General features: G+C 42.4%; 1 pseudogene; it reads right to left on the bottom strand.

Annotated features, from left to right (window-relative positions):
• Positions 1-2,173: 2,173 nt before the first annotated feature.
• Positions 2,174-21,889, bottom strand: LOC136543585 (uncharacterized; annotated as a pseudogene).
• Positions 21,890-22,314: the final 425 nt, after the last annotated feature.

Genomic DNA, 22,314 nt, shown 5'->3' on the forward strand with positions numbered 1-22,314 from the left:
GGGGCGACGGCCCCACTTGCCCACCCCCAGGGCCGGCCCTGTCTACATACATAGTAAATGTTATGTTTCTAGAAAAACAAGACTTACAATTTAAAACAGAGCGAGTACCATTTAAATTATTTAAGAGCAATGAATAATAATATTAATCCCAATATCAATAAGGATATATAAACAAAACTTTAAGTATTTTTTATGTAACTAATGAAATTAATTTAATATGGCTAATCATGTTAATTTTAGTTAATATGACCAATGATATAGAATGTAGTTTTTAAATAATTAGCATTCAACTTAAAATGTTGAGACTATTTAAAAGTTGTCTACGAGTAATTAGCAGCCTGTGTTTTATTTTAAATACTAATGATACAGATATGGTTAATGTGATTATTGATTTATATTCTATATATTTAATATGATTATTGATTTATAACTAATATAGTTACTATGATTATTGCTTTATAATTAATATGATAATTAGTGTGATTTATTGTGTTTTATCCAATGTATAGAATTTAGTATGTTTATTATATTTTGATATCTTATTACAGGATTTTGTTTCTCTCAGCACATAAAAAAGTTAAATAGGTATCTGAATACAAATCTATATCCAAGCTATCCATTTTATATTAATGTCCGAGAATATTCAAATAATATGTACCCATATCCGATAAAAAGTATGGTAAATAATGATATTCATATCCAGTTGGATGCATAACCAATCCGTTTCCACCGTCCCAATGTTTTACCTGGCAACAGAGAAGTAGAGGTAGGGCTACTACACTTTTTTTATTTTTAAAAAAAGCACCACATGGAGGCCAAGTGCGGGACGGGCCATCGAAGCCCACCGGCCGGAGCCTTCACCACTGGGCCACACTGAGACTGAGCAGGCTGGACGCTCGAGCCTGTTCGCTCGCTCGTAAACGATCGTAAATTTTCAACTAGGAACAGTGTTTTTCTCTCACACCAAATCAGCCAGCAGTAAATAATCCACGATACGATACGGCCTCCCGAACAGGCTGAACTGGCGAAAGAGCTATATGCCTATACAGAATAGTTGCTTGATGACTGTCCATCACAAATTCACAATGAATGTGAGCAATACACACTCTGTAATTCATATCAACTACTACTATTTCTGATGATGGAAGAATAGCTATACACCTAGATATACATTTAGTTGCAACAGAGATACCAAGGGAATTTGCCAGAAAGGTAAAAAAAAAGGGTGATCCAGTGACATCAATGTGCTCAGTCACCACTTTAGCTTAAAAAAGAAAAGGTACAGGCATATTTGGGTGGTTGCGCTATTCTCTCCCAAACGGTGTCTCCAATTAACTAAGCCCAATAATTGTTGAAAATAATGTTTGTATCTTGTTATACCGGTGCTGCATTTCATATATTTGTTTTTCATGAGAAGAAACTCAGGCGATCAGCATTTAGTTGTAAAAACTGAGTGACAATGTTTCTGGTGATCTTCTGCGGACTCTTCTCCTTCCAGTTATTATCAGATTATTGGCTCATTCTGATAAAATAAAGTAACAAAATGGCTGCATTTTAATAGGCATTGTTCTCAGGACATTTTTGCAGAACATTTTGCACTTGTCATAGATTGGTTGCTCATTGATATTAAATCAATTAACAAAGCGACCACATTGTAAAAACCAAAAAGTTTAAGATTACTTCATACTGACGGTGGACCATAACATTCTCCTATAATGTATGGGTTTTAGAAGTTCGACTTTTCCTAGACAAGATTTCAGTCCCATGTCATTTTTATATTTTTGCCCTACGTTCTAGAGTTTGTGTATTCTTATGCAGCATGATAAGACTAGAGAAACTCTTCCATTATATTTCCCTTTATGCTCTGGCAGTATCGAGAAGAAATTTTGCATGCATTTTCAAAAGAAATTGTTGCCATGACATTTTTCCATGCATTTAGCTAAATGAAACTAAGTATTTTATATATATAACCCATGATGGAGGTTAGTTGATGTACAGTGAACTCAAATTCATTATAGAAATTGCACAAAATCCATGATGGACAGCTGATGCGAACTCGTGCATAGCATTGATTAAATGTTGTTTAATAGGTCAAAACCACAGATTGAAGCACAAATAGCAATCGAACCCCACCAGTGTATGCAGATAAAGATATCTGCATCAACTAGATATACTAAAAGACCAGGCGATTGAAATACTCACTCATTAAAGTGGCATCATTTGCTATGCTCAAAAGGTTTCCCGTGTACAAACCAATTCCATCACTAGACACCATCTCTGCCACATGTGTATAAGTTCTGGTCCTTGGATTATAAATCCTCAATGATCCTCTAGATCCAATATAAATAACTATAACTATACTCCCATTCTTCAGTATCACCAAAGGATGTGCACTCAAATTGACTTCGACAGTATGTTGTTTGACCCACAAGCCCTTTTCATAGTCCATCAGAAACCACATGTCCATTGAAACATATGGCCTACAATGGACCAAAACTAAGGATCCATTAAGGGCAGCTAGAGAAAGATGTTAGTTGATCTCCACCAGTAGGCCCAACGGCCTATTGGGCCCTTGCCTCTACACCCTGATCGGGGGCGTCCAACCCTAATAGGTTGGTGGGCCCCTGTCGCACAGCACATATAAAGATAGGTGGAGATCACGGCTCGAGTCACGAGGTTGGTCTGAGCCGCCGTGATCCACCAAGAGAAACCTAATCCGACCTACAGTGTGCTGCCAGCGACGAGATGTCCCACCACACCGCCGCCGCCTCTGCAGGGTCACCACCGTCGCCACTGGACATCCACAGCATCGCCACCACGATGCCTACAACACCACAGTACCGGCGTCTACGCCAGAGCTGCCACGACACCGGTGGCCATGTACCAAAAGGGTGACCCATACGAAGGTACACCAACTGTTTTCCCCATCTAGTAGAGACTCTACCCCGAATCTATGGTCTAGAGGTCCACTGTGAATGTCTAACAATGGTATCAAAGCCAAGGACGGTATCGGGTAGAGCATAGAAAAGAAAGAACATGGGTTAAATCCATTTCGGATTGAAACTCTAACCCTAACTGGGTAAAAGAAACTGAAAAGAGACCGGGGGTGGCGGACGTCACTAGAAACCCGATCACCACCACCACCGCGTGGGGAAAAGTGCTGCACCGCCGTCCTCGCAGGCGCACGGCAAGCAAAGAACAGAAAAGAACTAATCCAGTACGGATCTGAGAACATAGAAGGTTCCCCAACCCTAACCCTAACTGGGTGAAGAGGAAGGGCCCTCGGCTCACGAAGCCGAACCTTAACCCACGAAAAACCGTGAGGAAGAAGAACAGACCGTGGGGAAGAACAACAGTGAACCCGATTCGGATGAACTAACCCATCCTCATCCCAATCAGAATCAAAACCGTGAAAAGAAATCAAAGAAAAGAAAGGAAATCCAAAGAAAGAAGAAGAACAGGGGTCGGAACCCGAACCCTAATCCTAGATCCCGATTCAGATGAACTCCGAAAAGAAAAGAAAGAAGATCTAAAGAGAAGAAAGGCAAGAGGGGAAGGGGCCTATCTCGAAGATCTTGAATCAAAGCCGAGACAAAACCGAATCGGTTCAAAAGAACCCTAACCCTAACTCACGACGAGGAAGGGGAAAAGAGTGATTCGGTACAAATAGAAAAGAAAAGAATCAAATGAATGAGTTGAAATGAATAGAACAAACCCTAATTCCCCACACCAGTTCGGAAAAGAGAAGAACAACTCAAATCCGAAGGGGAAGAAGAAAAGGAACCCTAGATCCAAACCCTAATTCCCCACACCAGTTCAAAAAAGAGAAGAAGATCCAAATCGGAGAAGGGGAAAAGGGGATCGGACCTACCTCGCCGTGCGTTGGGATGGCCCTTCGCCGGCACGGGAGAAGAAGGGCCAAGCCGGGGTAGCGTTTCACCGGGCTCGGCCAAGGGGGCGCCGCGGCTAGGTCGCTCGACAGCGGTGCACTCACCCGTTGGGGAGCACGCGTGCCGGCGAGGGGCTGGCGACGGCGCCATGGCTACCTCACTCCACTGCTTTCACTCGCTCTTAGTGTCTCGCTGTGGCTACGCTGAGAGGAGAGGAGAGCGGCGAAAGAGAAAGCGAAGAGAGAGAAGCAGGTGGAAGCGAATGGGGCTAGGGTTTCCAGCCGACGCTGGCGAGTGGGTTTTTGACCCCGCGAAGCCTGCGGGCGACCGTCGGATGCGATTCGACGGCGGAGCGCGACCGGGCCAGCGATGAGGCCCAGGCGGGCGCGCACGGCCGAGCGACTTTGCCGGCCCTGGCCCAGGTTGCGTCCTGGGTGCGGCCGGCATCGCGCAAGGGAGCTGGGCCGGGCTGTTTTGCTGGCCGGGCCAAAAGAACAGTGACAATTCTCATTTTCTTTTTTCCAGTAAATGTTTATTTCCTGGAAATTGATTAATGGCTTAAAGAAAATAGAAAAAGTATTTTTTCTCTGTGGGTAAAATTGAAGAAATTGAGTATACGTTTTTCACTGCTAAAGAAATAGTTTATTCTCCAGTTAATTTGTACCAATGTGATATTTAATTGGAGAAAAAGAGAGTTTTTCCGCTGCTAAATAAATTGTTTATTCTCCAATTATTTTGAACCAATATAATATTTAATTGAAGAAAATGAGATTTTGACATGATTATGATGTTGTTATTTTTTGACCAACATTGTTAATAACAATATCGTAATTTTAATGATTTATGCATTAATTTTATTTCTGCCCAACGGTGATGCAGAATTAGTGTATAAGAACATTTGTGAATTTTAATGATTTTATACATTAATTCTATTTCTGCCCAACGGTGATGTAGAATTAGTGTATACGAACAGTTGTATGTTTTAATTTTGACCAACGTTGGAATCAAGGCATGCAAATGGTGTCATTTTTATGTTAAGAAAAGGTTTGTCCTGGTTTTCATCTTGTCTAAGGTGAACTGGGTAGTCATCTCACCATGTTCCACTGAGTCTGTGATAAAGAACACGATTGAGCCTGCAATTGTGGGCTCAATCCCAGAGTGTGACATGGTCACCGAGTACCTCGATAGAATAAAGAGTCAGTTCACTGGCTCTTCAAAGACATATGCTACCCAGCTGATAAAGTAGCTGGTGACAGAGTGTTACTCTGGAAATTGTGGTATAAGAGAGCTCATGACGCGTCGTCGAAATTATGGCACTATCGTTTAGGCCATATTTCGAGGGGGAGAATAAAAGACCAGTTAAGAATAATATTCTTCCTCCATTAGAGCTCTCAGATTTAGAACAATGCAGAGAATGCATAAAAGAAAAGTATGTAAAGAAAGTTAAGAAAGATGTCAAATGAAGCACATGAATTCTACAGATCATTGATACAGATATCTGTGGTCCGTTTCCTGTAAAGAGTATGGATGGTTATGATTCATTCATAACATTCACAGATGATTACTCCCGTTATGGCTATATTTATCCAATAAAAGAAAGAACAGAAGCATTGGATAAATGTAGATATTTAAAGGCAAAAGTTGAAATTCAACGCAATTCAAAGATTAAGATAGTTAGGTCTGACCATGAAGGAGTACTACGGTCGGCGTACCCTAAAAGAATGGCATAGTAGCCCAGTATTCTACACCGGGCAAACCTCAGTAGAATAGAGTAGCTAAAAGAATCAATCGTACCCTGATGGATATGGTGGGCAGTATGATAAGTTACTCCACCTTACAGCTGAGCCTGTGAATGGAGACGTTAAAAACCGACATTCATATTCTCAATAGAGTACAAAGTAAGTCGGTGCCCAAAACACCGTATGAGTTGTGGACAGGAAGAGTACCCTCACTAAACACTTAAGTGTGTGGGGGAGCCCTACTGAGGCTAAAGCATTTAACCCAAACATTAGAAAGTTAGATCCCAAAACAGTAAGTTGCCATTTGTTTAGCTACCTAGAAAAGTCAAAAGTTTTTCGTTTTCTATTGTCTAGAGAGACATACAAAGTTTGTGGAAACGAGACACGCTATCTTCCTAGAGAATGAATTGATGAGGGGGAGCATGGTAGCTCGAGAAATTGACCTTGAAGTGAAGCGGGTGTATGCGCCCACTCCAATGATTCATGAGCCATTTTTCTCACTACCTGCTGTCGCTGCACCGATAGTGCTAGATACTATGGTGCCAGCACCTGTTGTTATCCCACCTATGGCAACAATGAATGATGATGAGGAACCTGTTCTTTAGGATCCTATAGAACCTATTGCCACACATGAGGGGGAGCAACAGTAGCCTCAAACAGAAGATGTGCCAAATGTGAAGGCCCCTAGAAGGTCTCAAAGAGTTAGAAAATCAGTTATTCCTGCTGATTATGAAGTGTACAACACTAAGGAATTTCAAATGGAGGATGATCCCACCTCGTTTGAAGAAGCCATGAGTAGTGATCATTTATCAAAGTGGCTCGAGGCCATGGAAGATGAAATAAAATCAATGAATGTCAATAAAGTTTAGGATTTGGATATAATTCCTAAAGGAGCCAAAACCGTAGACTGTAAATAGGTCTACAAAACAAAACTTGACTCTCAAGGGAATATAGAGAGATATAAAGCATGACTTGTGGCAAAAGGCTTTACGCAAAGAGAAGGGATTGATTACAATGAGACCTTTTCTCCAGTCTCATGTAAGGATTCCTTCAGAATCATAATGGCATTAATGGCACATTACGATTTAGAATTACATAAGATGGATGTAAAGACGACATCTCTCAATAGAAACTTGAAGGAAAATGTTTATGTGGCACAATCGAAAGGTTTTGTCATAGAAGGAAAAGAACGAATGGGATGTCGCCTAAAGAAATCCATTTGTGGATTAAAACAAGCTTCAAGACAGTGGTACTTAAAGTTTGATCAGACAATAAAGAATTTTGGGTTTTAAAGAGAATGTAGAGGACAATTGTGTCTATGCAAAGTTTAAGAATGGGAAGTTTATCTTCCTTATCCTGTATGTGGATGATATCTTACTTGCTAGTAGTGATGTCAGTCTACTACAGGAGACAAAGAAGTTTTATCCTCAAAACTTGATATGAAAGATCTTGGTGAAGTCTCATTCATTCTAGGGATCGAGATTCACCAAGATAGAAGAAAAGGGGTATTAGGACTATCACAAAAGGCATACATAGAAAGAATCTTAAAGAAATTTAGTATGCATAAATGTAGTCCCTCACCTGCTCCTATAGTCAAAGGCGACAGATATGGGGATTTTCAATGCCCCAGGAACCAATATGAGCCCAATCAAATGAAAGTGGTTCCATATGCTTTAGCTGTCGGAAGCTTACAATATGCTCAAGTATGTACGCGCCCTGACTTGGCATTTATTACCGGGTTACTTGGTAGATTCCAGAGCAATTCTGGAACAGAACAATGAAATTAGTAAAGAAAGTCTTGTATTATTTGCAAGGAACGAAAAGCCTCATGATGACGTATAGAAGATCTAATTCACTCCACATAGTGGGAAATTCAGATTATGATTATGCAAGAGATAATAGAAAATCCATGATGAGATAGTATTCACTCTCGAAAAGGGGAGCTATTTCATGGAAAAGCTCAAATGCAAACCGTCACTACATCATCCACAATATATGACTGTTTGTAGCGTGATATGAGGCAACGGGGTAGGTGAACTGACTAAAGAAGTTCATACCCAGTTTGAAGGTGGTTGACGACATCTATAGACCACTTAAGTTATACTGCGATTATAATCTGGCAGTACAGTATGCTCACAACATAAGTCAAGTGGTGCTGCCAAACACATTGACATAGAGTATTATGTTGTGATAGATAAAGTTCGGGATCAAGTCATAAGTCTTGAGCATATAAGTACAGAAAAGATGCTCGTGGATCCGCTTACAAAAGGCTTACCACCCAACGTGTTCAGAGAACATATAGCTAGCATGGGTTTAAGGGAAAGCCTAAAATTCCTAGACAAAAGAAGGCCTAAAGATAAGTATCTATTTCAGAATAAAGTAGTGTGTTGTAGCTATTAAATCTATCGGCAATGGACCGTGACGATGAGACATGCTCTATGTGCTAATCTGTAATGGAATGAACAAAAGTAAATGATATGAAATTGAAAGATGGAATGAGATCAAGGGGGAGAATGTTAGTTGATCTCCACCAGTAGGCCCAATGGCCTATTGGGCCCTTGCCTCTGCGCCCTGATCGGGGGCGCCCAACCCTAATAGGTTGGTGGGCCCCTGTCGCACAGCACATATAAAGATAGGTGGGGATCACGGCTCGAGTCATGAGGTTGGCCTGAGCCACTGTGATCCACCAAGAGAAACCTAATCTGATCTACAGTATGCTGCCAACGACGGGATGCCCCACCACACCGCCGCCTCCTCTACAGGGTCACCACCGTTGCCACTGGACATCCATGGCATCGCCACCACGACGCCTACAACGCCGCAGTACCGGTGTCTACGCCGGAGCTACCATGACACCGGTGGCCATGTACCAAAAGGGTGACCCATACGAAGGTACACCAACTATTTTTCCCCATCTAGTAGAGACTCTACCCTGAATCTATGGTCGGAGAATTGCCCTCCACTCTTCTGTCAGCAGGTCAAAGGATGCAATGCCTTTTGGTCGAACATCTTGGTTGCTCACATGCTCATCCAAGAGAAAATACACAACTCCATTAATAGCCACTGTGCTCAGAGGGCTCATATGAACATGATCCTGAGCGGCCTTCTTCCCTCTCCAGCGAGCACCCCTGCTGCCACCGTGTGCGAAGACCTCACATAGCTGTTCACACTAGTAGAGAACAGACCTTTGATCCTCGGCTAAAATGGGCTCTAGTCTCGGAATTTTTTGCCCCCAGGACTAGAAATACCTTTAGTCCCGGTTGAAGGCTCCAACCAGGACTAAAGGTCCCCGCCCAACGGCTACTGCGCCAGATAGAGGTGGCAGGGACCTTTAGTCCCGGTTGAAGCCACCAATCGGGACTAAAGGTATACTTTTACTCCCGGTTGGTGGATCCAACCGGGAGTAAAAGTCTACTCCCGGGTCGTGGCTGCGCCCGGGGTTGGAAAGTTACCTTTAGTCCCGGTTGGATCCACCAACCGGGACTAAATGTTCTCCCTTTATAAATCAGCCGTCTCCTTCTTCCTCCCTGAGCCCGAGCTCAGCACATTTTGAAGCTCACTGCACTAGTGTTCTTGCTTCCTCCCTCCCTCCATTGTTCCTCCATCCATTCTTCGATTCCTCCGTCGATTTCTTCGATTCCTCTGTCGATTCTTCAGTTGTAAAGGTTACCAATCTCATACTCTCATTTTCACCATTTTCTTATGCCATTTTGTTCACTATATATATTTATGGTTCTTTATTGTGGTTTTTTTTTTCATTTGTAAGCAATTTGAGCTCAAAATCACTTCAAGCTTGCATATTTACATGAAAGAAGGTTAAAGTATATATAAATATAAACTTAGAAAATAGTTAGAAAATTATAGCAAATCCGTACTAGTTGAACTTGCGGACCGTGTTCAGCTCGGCGAGCATGTTCTCTGCCGAGCAGTAACGAACGTCAAGGAGGAGCTTTGATTCTACGAGGGAGAGCGACAACGGTCGTGGAAGACCGTGTTCCCTTCCTCGTAGAATCGGAGCTCTTCCTTGACCAAGTACGGTGCCGTCCGGTGGAGAAATGCTCGCCGAGATGATCACGTAAGCAAGGTCAACTAGTACAGATGGTTATGTATTCACATGTCCCGATATCGTCGCAGTAGTCTGTCAATCACTGTACCTAAACGTAGTATATATAAATAAAAATTTTGAAAATAGTTAGAAAATTATAGAAAATCCGTACTAGTTGAACTTGCGGACCGTGTTCAGCTCGGCAAGCATATTCTCTGTCGAGCGGTAATGGACATCAAGGAGGAGCTTTGATGCTACGAGGGAGAGCGACAACGGTCGTGGGAGACCGTGTTCCCTTCCTCGTAGAATTGGAGCTCTTCCTTGACCAAGTACGGTGCCGTCCGGTGGAGAAATGCTCGCTGAGATGATCACGTAAGCAAGTTCAACTAGTATGGATGGTTATTTATTCACATGTCCCGATATCATCGCAGTAGTCTGTCAATCACCGTACTTTTTATTTTAACTTTTTATGAAATGAAAAACTTAGAAAATAGTTAGAAAATTATAGAAAATCCGTACTAGTTGAACTAGCGGACCGTGTTCATGTCGGCGAGCATGTTCTCTGCCGAACGGTAACGAACGTCAAGGAGGAGCTTTGATTCTACGAGGGAGAGCGACAACGGTTGTGGAAGACCGTGTTCCCTTCCTCATAGAATCGGAGCTCTTCCTTGACCAAGTATGGTGCCGTCCGGTGGAGAAATGCTCGCCGAGATGATCACGTAAGCAAGTTCAACTAGTACAGATGGTTATTTATTCACATGTCCCGATATCGTCGCAGTAGTCTGTTATGTGTGTACACTCTCATTCTTCTGTTAATTTGCGAAAATATCATATGAATTACTTACCTGCCGCAGTAAAAGACGAGAACACAATGACCATTAAAAATATCATTGTTTAGAGATCTAGATAATTTTATAGTTTCTTAATTTTATTTGTTTATAAAAGGAGAAATTTATAGTGTATTAAAAAATGAGTATAGAGAGTAGATGGCAACTGCTTCCGGGTCCTCGGCCTCTCATGGGTTTCCAAAGCGACTTAGGCCGGGCCTTCCTCTCATTCCATGCGGCAAGTGTCGTGATGAGACGAAGATTGTGATGGAGTACCGAGTGAAGAAGGAGGGTCCCAACAAGGATCGTATCTTCTACAAGTGTCCGAATCACAATGTGAGTTATTTTATCATATTTAATGATTATGGTTAGTTTATACCTATTTTCATGATGGTTGTGATTAAAGTTCTATTTTTTTGTTTTAATTTCAGTGGGATGGCAGTGGACGATGTTCAGGCTTCTACTGGGAGGAAGAGTATGTTGAACTCGTGCAAAAATATCTTGCACAACAGGCAGATACGGCGGCTAATGAGGCAGTGATCCAGCCGAAGAAGCCCAAAGATGTTGCACAATCGGGGGATCTGTCTGTTTTAGTTGAGATTGGTCGCGAAATCCTTGTGCTCCTGAAATGTATTTTAGCTTTAGTTCTTTTAGTGGTAGTTGGGATTGTCTACATTGTAGCGAAGCTTTCATAAATTTGTATCTTTTGTGGTGGCACGCATGTTGTATAAATAATTAATTATGATCTAGGTTTTAATATGATATTTATGTCATGTAATGCAGATGAGCCGTCATTGGATGTATAATGCTGATCACCGCTCCCAAGAGTTCATTAACGGCGTGCATTCTTTGTTATGTGCAGCCGAGGCAAACAAACGCGACGGTTTCATGTGCTATCCATGTGCCATATGTAAGAATATGGTGGAATATCCTTGCTCAAGGACTCTTCATTCACACTTGTTCAAGTCGGGTTTCATGCCAAACTATATTTGTTGGACAAAATACGGAGAAACCGGTATTATAATGGAAGAAGGTGAAGAAGAACAATAGGACGACAATGATATTATTCCTGATGGTGCGTGCTTCAATGATACTGCAATGGGAGAAGCTGAAGAAGAGATAGCCGCAGAAGATGAGCCGGCTGATGATCTTTCTCAGGTCATTCGTGACGCACAAAGAGAATGTGAAAGTAAAAAGGAGAAGATCGAGTTCGAGCGGATGCTAGAAGATCACAAGAAATTGTTGTACCCAACTTGTGATGTAGGGCAGAAAAAGTTGGGAACCACACTAGAATTGCTGCAATGGAAGACAAAGAATGGTGTATCTGACAAGGGATTTGGAGAGTTACTAAAAATCCAAAAGAAGATGCTTCCGAAGTACAATGAATTACCCACCACTACCTACGAAGCAAAACAAGTTGTCTGTCCTATGGGGCTAGAAATAGAGAAGATACATGCATGTCCTAATGACTGCATCCTGTACCGTGGCAAAGAGTACGAGAAATTGGATGCATGCCCGGTATGCCATGCGTCGCGGTATAAGATCAGGCGAGATGACCCTAGTGATGTTGAGGGTGAACGTCTGCGTAAGAAAATCCCTGCCAAGGTTATGTGGTATGCTCCTATAATACCACGCTTGAAACGTCTGTTCAGAAACAAAGAACATGCAAAATTGTTACGATGGCACAAAGAAGACCGTAAGGTAGACAATATGTTGAGACACCCTGCTGATGGGTCTCAGTGGAGAGCAATCGATAGAGAATTCCCGGAGTTTGCAAATGACGCAAGAAACTTAAGGTTTGCTTTAAGTACAGATGATATCAATCCTTTTGGAGAGCAGAACAGTAGTCATAGCACTTGGCCTGTTACTCTAAGTATCTACAACATTCCTCCTTGGTTATGCATGAAGCAGAAGTTCATTATGATGCCTATGCTCATCCAAGGCCTGAAGCAACCTGGCAATGACATCGATGTGTACCTGAGACCACTTATTGATGAACTTCTCATTTTGTGGAATAAAGAAGGTGTACGTGTGTGGGATGAGTACAAACAGGAACACTTTGATCTGCGAGCATTGTTGTTCGTAACAATCAATGATTGGCCTGCTCTAAGTAATCTTTCAGGACAGTCAAACAAGGGATATAATGCATGCACACACTGCTTCGGTGATATTAGAGGTGTATTCTTAAAAAATGTCGAAAGGTCGTGTACCTTGGCCATCGTCGATTTCTTCCTACAAATCACCCTGTAAGAAAGAAAGGCAAGCATTTTAAAGGGAAGGCAGACCACCTGACCAAGCCTCACAACCGAACCAGTGAGGATGTACTCGATATGGTCAATGATGTGAAAGTCGTCTTTGGAAAAGGACATGGAAGCCAACCTATTCCGAAAGACGCTAACGGTCACGCACCCATATGGAAGAAGAAGTCCATATTTTGGGACCTACCCTATTGGCAAGTCTTGGAGGTCCGTAGCTCGATCGACGTGATGCACCTGACGAAGAATCTTTGTGTGAACCTGCTAGGCTTTATGGGTGTGTATGAAAAGCCTAAGGACACATTTGAAGCACGATAGGACCTGCGTTGTTTGAGAGAAAGAGACAACCTGCATCTAGAGAAGACAGATGATGGACGCCATTACTTACGTCCTGCTAGCTACACTCTAAGCAAAGAGGAGAAGGAAATCATGTTTGAATGCTTAAACAACATCAAGGTACCATCTGGATTCTCCTCGAATGTAAAGGGTATTATAAATGTGCCAGAGAAGAAATTCTGTAACTTAAAGTCCCATGACTGTCATGTTCTCATGACGCAATTACTTCTAGTTGCATTAAGAGGAATTCTACCTCTTAATGTACGTCTAGCCACCGTAAAGCTATGTGCATTCCTCAATGCAATTTCTCAGAAGGCAATTGATCCAACTGATCTAGCTAAGCTACAGAATGATGTGGTTCAATGTCTCGTCAGCTTTGAGTTGGTGTTCCCTCCTTCCTTCTTTGATATTATGACACACCTCCTAGTTCACCTAGTCAAGGAGATTTTCACTCTCGGTCCTGTGTTCCTACACAACATGTTCCCCTTAGAGAGATTCATGGGAGTCCTGAAGAAATATGTTCACAACCGTGCTCGCCCAGAAGGAAGCATCGCCAAGGGCTATAGAACAGAAGAGGTCATTGAGTTCTGTGTTGACTTTATTCCCGACCTTGACTCGATTGGTGTTCCTGAATCGAGACATGAGGGGAGACTAAGTGGAAAGGGGACACTAGGGAGGAAAACATATATTGGTACGGATGATGATTATTTCAATAAAGCGCACTACACAGTTCTACAGAACTCCTCTTTGGTAGATCCGTATATTGAGACACACAAGGATCTCTTACGATCTGAGTTTCCAGGGAAGACTGAAGCTTGGATTACGCATAAGCACATGGAAACTTTCGGCGGTTGGTTGCGAAAAAAATGTCAAGGTGATGAGAGCATCCATGAGCAACTGTATTTATTGGCTATGCAACCATCATGGCATATCGTCACATACAAAGGGTACGAGATAAATGGGAACATATTCTACACAGTAGCCCAAGATAAAAGGAGTACCAACTAAAACAGTGGTGTCCGCATAGATGCCACAGACCCGGATGGGAATAAGCAGACATATTATGGATGCATAGATGAAATATGGGAACTAGAATATGCACCTACTTTGAAGATCCCATTGTTCAAGTGCCAATGGGTCAAGGTGACCGGAGGCGGGGTAACAGTAGACGAGTATGGAATGACAACAATAGACCTTAGTAATATTGGGTACAAAGACGAACCATTTGTCCTTGCCAAGGATGTGAATCAGGTGTTCTATGTCAATGATATGTCTACTAAACCAAAAAGAGGGAAAAACGATAATGACTCAACCAAAGAGCAAAAGCGCCACATAGTTCTTTCAGGGAAAAGAGTCATCGTGGGAATTGAGGATAAGTCGGACATGTTAGAAGAATATAAAAAGGATGACCGAATTCCGCCCTTCAAAGTGAACAAAGACCCTAGCATCTTGGTAAATGATGAGGACACTCTATGGTTATGAAGCGATCATAACCAAGGGACATACGTAAAGAAGAAGTTCACTATTGTGCCCACTTGATGATATAGTGATTTAATATAGTGTGTGTTTGAGATATTATGTAATAATTGTGAATTCAGATGTTTATTATGTCATGTTTCAAATTAAATCAATGTTTGATTTGGTGGGATTTCTCTCTGAAAAAGGTAAATTAGGATACTGAGTGATGAAAAATTAAAATATTAACGTTAAAATGATGTGAAAACAAATTTCCTGTCCAAAACCTATAGTTTTAATAATTTTAATTAAACACTACATTTTTGCATTAACGAAATAATAAATATTAGTTACATTATGTTTTATAATTCTAACAAAAAATAAAAAAGTTAGGTTATAGATTTTTCCTATGTGCAATAAACAAAAAGAAAATCCATATTTTTAACAAAATAATTTTATGCCTTTTATTTAATTTACTATGTATTTAACAAAAACTATTACATTTCTATTGTATTTAACAAGACTATTGCTTAAAACAGGCGGGAAACGAAACTGCAGGCCACCTTTACTCCTGGGTGGGAAGCCCACCCGGGAGTAAAGGTGGGCTGCAGTTTCGTGGCCCGCCAAAAAAAACCCTTTACTCCCGGTGCGTGTTACCAACCGGGAGTAAAGGTATACCTTACCTTTACTCCCGGTTGGTAACACGCACCGGGAGTAAAGGTACCTTTACTCCCGGTTGGTAACACGCACCGGGAGTAAAGGGTTTTTACTCCCGGTTGGTGGCTGGCACCGGGAGTAATTCTCTCTGATATATAACCTCCAGCGCCTGGCGCAGATCGATCCGCTCGTCTTCTTCCTCATCGAACACCGCCGCCCTCTTCTTCCTCGCGACGCGTCTGTTCGCCTTCCGTGACACTGGCGCCGCCCTCTTCTTCCTCGTGTGGCCTCCACCGCACGCGCCCGTGGCCCTCCACCGTGCCCTCCTCCACGCCCGAGGCCCTCCACCGCGCCCGTGGCCCTCCACCGCGCCCGAGGCCCTCCACTGCCGAGCTCGAGGTGATATGTTTGTCGATCTCTTTGTACATTCTCAGACGGTGGCCGGAAACTGAACATTGTTTCATGAATCTAGAACACTACCTTTGCTCAATAGAAGAATTTTTTCTATCTTCATAGATCAATGTTTGTTAACGAAATTTTATCCAAATATATTCATGTAGGGTCTTTTTTTTTGAAGGATTTGTTGTAGGATATATAATGGTCAAATAGGAACTCAATTTGGATACCCAGTTTGTAAACTAAGCGTTTTTTAGTTTATAAAAAATATCACATGTGATGATGTAAGCAGTTTTGGTTGGACTTGCATGCATGGCTACAGACAAATGAAGGAAAACTTCAATGTTTCTTCATTTGTGAACTTTGAATATACATATATAATATATTAATGTTGCTAAAGTAATATGAGCATTACATATTTTTTCCAGGAAGACTATCTTCAAACTTTATATCATAGCATCAGAGATCGCCTGTAGAAGAAGAAAATAAATTCTTATCATTTCGGAAATAGTAATGGTTATATTAGCAATAAGACACATATACTTACATTTCATAATGACTTATACTTACATTATCAACATAGAATTTTCTCATATGATGAATGACTACATGGTTCACATGGTACATAGGATCACAACATCACGCACCGACACCACCCCGGCCCGCTTCACGTCGTCATCGTCGTCAGCACGCCAGCCCGCCTCACGTCGTCGTCGTCAGCACACCGGCCACCGCGCTGACACGTATATATACGTCATTTGTATTCATATGCATGTATATATACGTCGCGGAGCACCGTCGCCCTCGTTCGCCCATGTGTTTCTATGTATACGGCAGAGCACCGCCGCCCTCGTTCACCCATATGTACAGACATATATACGGCAGAGTGGAGCACCGCCACTCTTGTCACACCGCCCTTTCTCGTGGCCTAGTTGATCAACATTCGTATTATCGTTATCGTTAATGCTAAACAATCACACTAGGGCGAACCACGCTGTTGATGTCACCGACGTGGTTCGCCCTAGTCACCGATGCAATTTGCCCTTGGCCATTTATGTATAGCCCTAATTCGCCCTAGTACCGACGTAGTTCGCCCTAGTGTGGCGAATTGCGTCCGTGACCGAGGGGCAAGATTTAATAATGCATATTGTTCGTAGATTTTACGCATGTAAGCAAAGATTTGACGTACTATATATTGGTTTTGTTTTTTGAAGCTAGATGGCCGACCCGAGAAACATGGATGAGGAGTTGATGATGAATTTGATCAACACTAGCACTCAAGTTGCCGGCGATGATGGTGCTAAAAATAACGTGCAAGAGGATGCAGATGACGGGAGTCAGTACTTAGCTCTTGAACAAAATGAGCAACAACATATTGGCCAAGTATATATTTTTTATTATTAGCTATATATATTATCATATGTCTTATGTGTGCTCATGACATTAAAAATAATGTTTATGTTTTGTAGCCCTCTGGATCGACATCAACAACTACAATGAAGAGTAAAAATGTTCGAGGTCCCAAAAAGCCATTGGAGGGCCGCTTCATCATCTCAGAGTTCAATGTGGATACAGGAGAACCGGGGGGGGGGGGGGCGAATAAAATGAAATTTGTGCACCACTGTGGTTACCTTGTACGGGATCGGCTCCCGATTAGTACCCGTGAATGGAAGAAGACCAATGCTCCTCATATCAGTTTTGTCTCCGATCGTGACAAGGCGTTAATTTGGAAAGATGTCTTGGTATATTTCACGCTCCAAACAGATGATTATGATGATATAGTAGATGGTGATGAATTGAAGGAGCGAGTTAAGGATTGGGCAATGAAGAAGATGGCCACCCAGTTTCAGACTTGGAAGAAACACCTATACACGACGTATGTGAAGAAGAACATAGCACCAGATTTTACTGTCCCAGGCCCGATCTCAAAGCAGAGGCCATATTGGGATGAGTTTGTACAGTATAAGACTTCGGAAGAGGGTGTGAGTCGGGTGATAAAGAACCAACGTAATGCCCAACAGAAGACATACCACCATACCTTGGGATCAGGTGGCTACCCGACTGCCATTAAGAAGTGGAACAAAATGGAAGCAGACCTTGCCAAGGGTATTAGACCAGAATCACTCGAGTGGGGAGAACGTGCAAAGAATTGGTTTTTCGATCATGGGGGAACACTAGACCAGGAGACAGGGAAGTGCGTTTATGGCGCAAGACTGCAAGAAGCAGCAGGAAGATTGTTTTATGCTCAGAGAGCTACTGCTAGTGGTGCGTTCAGGCCCACAGAGAGAAGGATGAGCTGACATACGCCATCAGGACTATTGAACATGTTGGCCGAACTAGAGGCAAAGGAAGTGTCTCATGGGAGCATGGATTCTCTCAGGACAGACCTTCCTACAGAAGTCGCCAGAGAAAGAAGGAAGAAGAGGCACAGCGGCTCCAGAGGATGGAGAAAGTGGTGCGTGAAGCACAGGAGCGGGAAAAAAACCTTGAAGCGAGAATGCAGGAGGAAATCAGAAGACAAGTGCAAATAGCAGTGAGTGCAAGCAAGCAGGCATCAGAGCCAGGAATCAACATTAGCCAATCTATTCAGTTGAAAAGCAGCTGCGCTTCCACGGAGATAACAAATCAAGGGGACACAGGACTGCGCTTCCCTGTGGATGACGTCACTGAACCTTGTACAATGTGTGAGCTACACATTCCAAAGGAGAATTTCACAATCAAGGTGGCTATCGGTCTTGTTAATCCTATCGACCGAACCAAGACACCAAGGATTCATGGGAATATAATCCAAGAAGGATATGCTACCATCTCGGTAGATAAAGCTAAAAAAGGTTTTAGTGATTTGTCTCTTGACATTCCTGGAGGTGATGGTGAGAAGACTCTAGGAGAAGCGGATAAGACATTCATTCTATGGCGCAAGCGCTACATCATCATTCCAGGGATGTCGGCTCCACCTCCTCCTGAACTACCTCACCATAGGTAAGTGCGGATGAAAACACTACATCATTAATTTGTATTGGCTTAAATAATTAACAATCTGCTCATAATAATATGTCATTCCTTTTTTTGTAGCAGATCCTCCCCCAACCTAAATCCAATTGTTCAATCGCCAGATCATCATAGTGCTCTGTACGATGACATTGTGTTGGAAGACGAGGCTGCATCCACACCATCTCCAAGGAGGTCTCCAACGCCGCAGCCGCCACCTCCAAAGAGGTCTCCAACGCCACTGCCAACACCTCGAAGGAGGTCTCCAACGCCTCCCCCGCCCCCGCCTACCAAGAAGCCTAGCAAGAGGCCAGCCCCTCAAACAAAGAACCAGTCCCCGCCTACAAAGAAAGTCACCGTGAAACCAAGGGCTATTCCCAAAATAATATCTGAAGAGAAGGAAGAAGGAACTGATGCATATAAAAAGACATGTCTAGATTCTATGACAAACTTAAAATGAATCAAGAAGCAAGGAGAAACCCGGAGAAACCGTATTTCTTCGTAGCTCCAGATATTCTAAGAAAAAGGTGACTTCTTACCAGCAACAACAGCGGGAATCTCGTAAGCCGTCCAAATCAACGTTATCGGACTATGACCGCACTCTCACCAAGTCAATTGAGGTGGCACAGAAAAAGAAGCGGGCATGGAAAGGAGTTGCCCAACTCGGACAACAAGCGCACCAATCAATCCCCTCGCTAGTTGTTGGTAATGAATATGGTTCGAATTTAGGATTAATGCATCAGGCAAACATACCTCCGGATGTCGATTTGGATCACCTTGGTGAATTTCTTGATGAGACTGGTCTCGACCTTTACCAGATGTTTAGTGATGGAAATATTGAGAGTGCGGCGGAGGTTGATATTTGGAAGAAAAAATTTGTACTAGGCCAGAGTCTATACAACCCTCAAGCCTTATCTGATCTGGGGACGCAAATGTACCTGCTAAACAAGTGGTACATGCAGGCGTCTACCAGTGGAGACTTCTGCGTTGGTGTCAGAATTAGAGACGAACATTGGTTCCGTGGCGATGATGTTATGTATGTTGACTTTGCAGAATTTTATCAACTATGCCACCTGACCTCTCTGGACAAAGTTATCATTAGCTGCTATTACCTATAAGTAATAATTCTTTCGATCTATTATTAAACTCATCATATGTGTGTATATGCATATAAATTATCCTAACAAGTACTATATATATGCAGATTTACAATGACAGAGCTCAGAAAGGAAGGCTGCAATGAAATTGGTTTTGTTGATCCCCATATAGTATTCAAAGACCCAATTACTCCAAAGACTAATTGGAAGTCTGAGTCAGAGAGTAACCTCATGAACTTCTTAGTGAACCAACGCCACAAGAAGGATATACTCTTTCCCTATAACTTCAAGTGAGTGTTAATCATGTCGATCATATCCTTAATGGCTCATATGTTGATTCTAGTTAATTAATGAGTGTTATGCATTATATCCTATAAACACATGCAGCAATCACTGGATATTGATGGACATCGATCTGGTGAAAAGTCACTTGATAACCTATGACTCAATGAGAAAACCACAAGACTACCAAGATATGATAGATATTATCCAGAGGTAATTTCGGGATCTCTAGCAACTATATATACACACAAACATGATGATTAACTATATCTGATGACGTGGCAAATTTTTTATTGGGCAGTGTTTGGAAAACCTTTATTGAGAAGCAACACATGGAAAAATACAAAGCGCCACTGAATGTAATCCCTTTGAAAGTAAGTCCCCTAAATCGCATCATCTTTATTAATTAAACATATAGCTTTCACCGGATCACCAGATTGGATGACAAATCTTTTTCTCGTAAAGTGGTGTCTGAGGTAGGAACAGGGGAACAACTACTGTGGTTACTATGTTTACAAGTTTATCAAGGTGCTCTCCCAAAGAACTCCTACAGAGAGACTCAAAGTACGTTAAAAATACACTATATATTCATTTAATTATTATTATTGATTGTGTTACTATGTCTTTATATATATATATGTACATATATTAATTTATTTTCCTTTAATTCAAACCTGTAGACTCGATGGTTGGAGGAAAAGGTCATACGGCAAGACCAAATCAAAGCAATTCAAGAGTCTATAGCCGGATTTTTTAATGAACAGGTCATCGATTCCAAGGGCGAGTTCTACTTCGACCCAACACTGCCATTAAAGCCAAGCTATAGAGGATGAGAGGAAACTTGTTATGTCACAACAACTGTAATGCAATCTTTTGTAATATATGCACATGAAATAATATAATGTAAAATACACATATGCATGCATGCATGTAAATATATATATGATGCATGCATATATATATATATATATATATATATATATATATATATATATATATATATATATATATATATATATATATATATATATTTCTATGCTTGAATTGTGTGATTTAATACGTTCATTGTGCTTGAATCGAAACATACTATACGCGCGTATAAATGTATAATTAGCAGCGTACAATACAACTTCGAAAACCTATTTTGAAAAGAAAACAAAAAAATGAAAAGAAAAGAAAAAAGAAAAAAACCTTTAGTCCCGGTTCATATTACCAACCGGGACTAAAGGTGCCGGCCATCGTGGCATGTCAGGAGGCACCTTTAGTCCCGGTTCCTGATCCAGGACTAAAGGACCCCCTTTAGTCCCGGATGCTTGCTTCCGGGTGGGGAACCGGGACTAGAGGAGGTTCCCCACCGGGAGTAAAGCTCGATTCTCTACCAGTGAATCACTGGGGACTTCTTCAAAGGCCTTATCAATCACACGAAGCAACTTGAACTCCCCCGTTGAGGCAACCTGCCCGAATGCAACAGAAACCTTATGATTCAAGAAGTCGAGCTTACGCGGCGTGTGCTCTGGGGACAATCCTCTAGGCACTGGAAATCGCTCTCTAGTGACTTGGTTGGGCAACTGGCAGCGCTTGGGGGTCCCTTTTGCAACGCAGACAAAGTTTGCACCGGGTGGATATCAGCCACTCGTCTTTTTTTGAGCGGATCTGCTTGATGACCCTGCCAGAGAGGTCTATGATGCGGCAAAGGATGCCATCATCACGATATGATTTGCCGTGGCCTGCGACGATGAGCAGACGTCGGTGACAGGTGGCATGAGTGGCGATGAACTGTGGGTCGGAGAGAAGGGATCCCCACGGCTAACAGATGACACGGAGGCCGGAAGGCAGATCAGGATCTCGTAGATCACCTCGATAGGCAGCACGACTACCCTTGTTTCTACTTTTGTCCCAGAGCACAGAGTCGACGACGCCATAGCCGATGCTGGTAATGGCCGACCTGCAACCACAATGGCAATGCAACCGCGGGAGAATTTTTTTTTGCACTTGTGCTTGCACGGATCCAACTAAATAACAAGAAGTGAGCGCAGGTAACTTACCAAGCAAGCGCGGTGGAACCCTCGGGATGGACCTCCGAAGCTGAGCGTTATAGTATCCCACCGGTAGTTTGGTTAGCCTGTGTCACAACGACAACATGAGGACGTAATCTGAGTTGACCACTGAGGGAAGGCGCGTACAAGAATGGAAGACGTAATCTGTTTACTTGCTGTTAGTCTATGTATGACATGTAGGGCCCACGGGGCAGATGGCCATCGAGCCTTATATTCAGAACCTCGTCTGTATAACACTATCGCATATTTGTTAAGACAATACAAGAGAGAGAGAGAGAGTACCCGAGGTT

Source organism: Miscanthus floridulus, chromosome 3 (assembly GCF_019320115.1).
Source record: "Miscanthus floridulus cultivar M001 chromosome 3, ASM1932011v1, whole genome shotgun sequence".
In the NCBI taxonomy this organism is placed as follows: Eukaryota; Viridiplantae; Streptophyta; class Magnoliopsida; order Poales; family Poaceae; genus Miscanthus; species Miscanthus floridulus.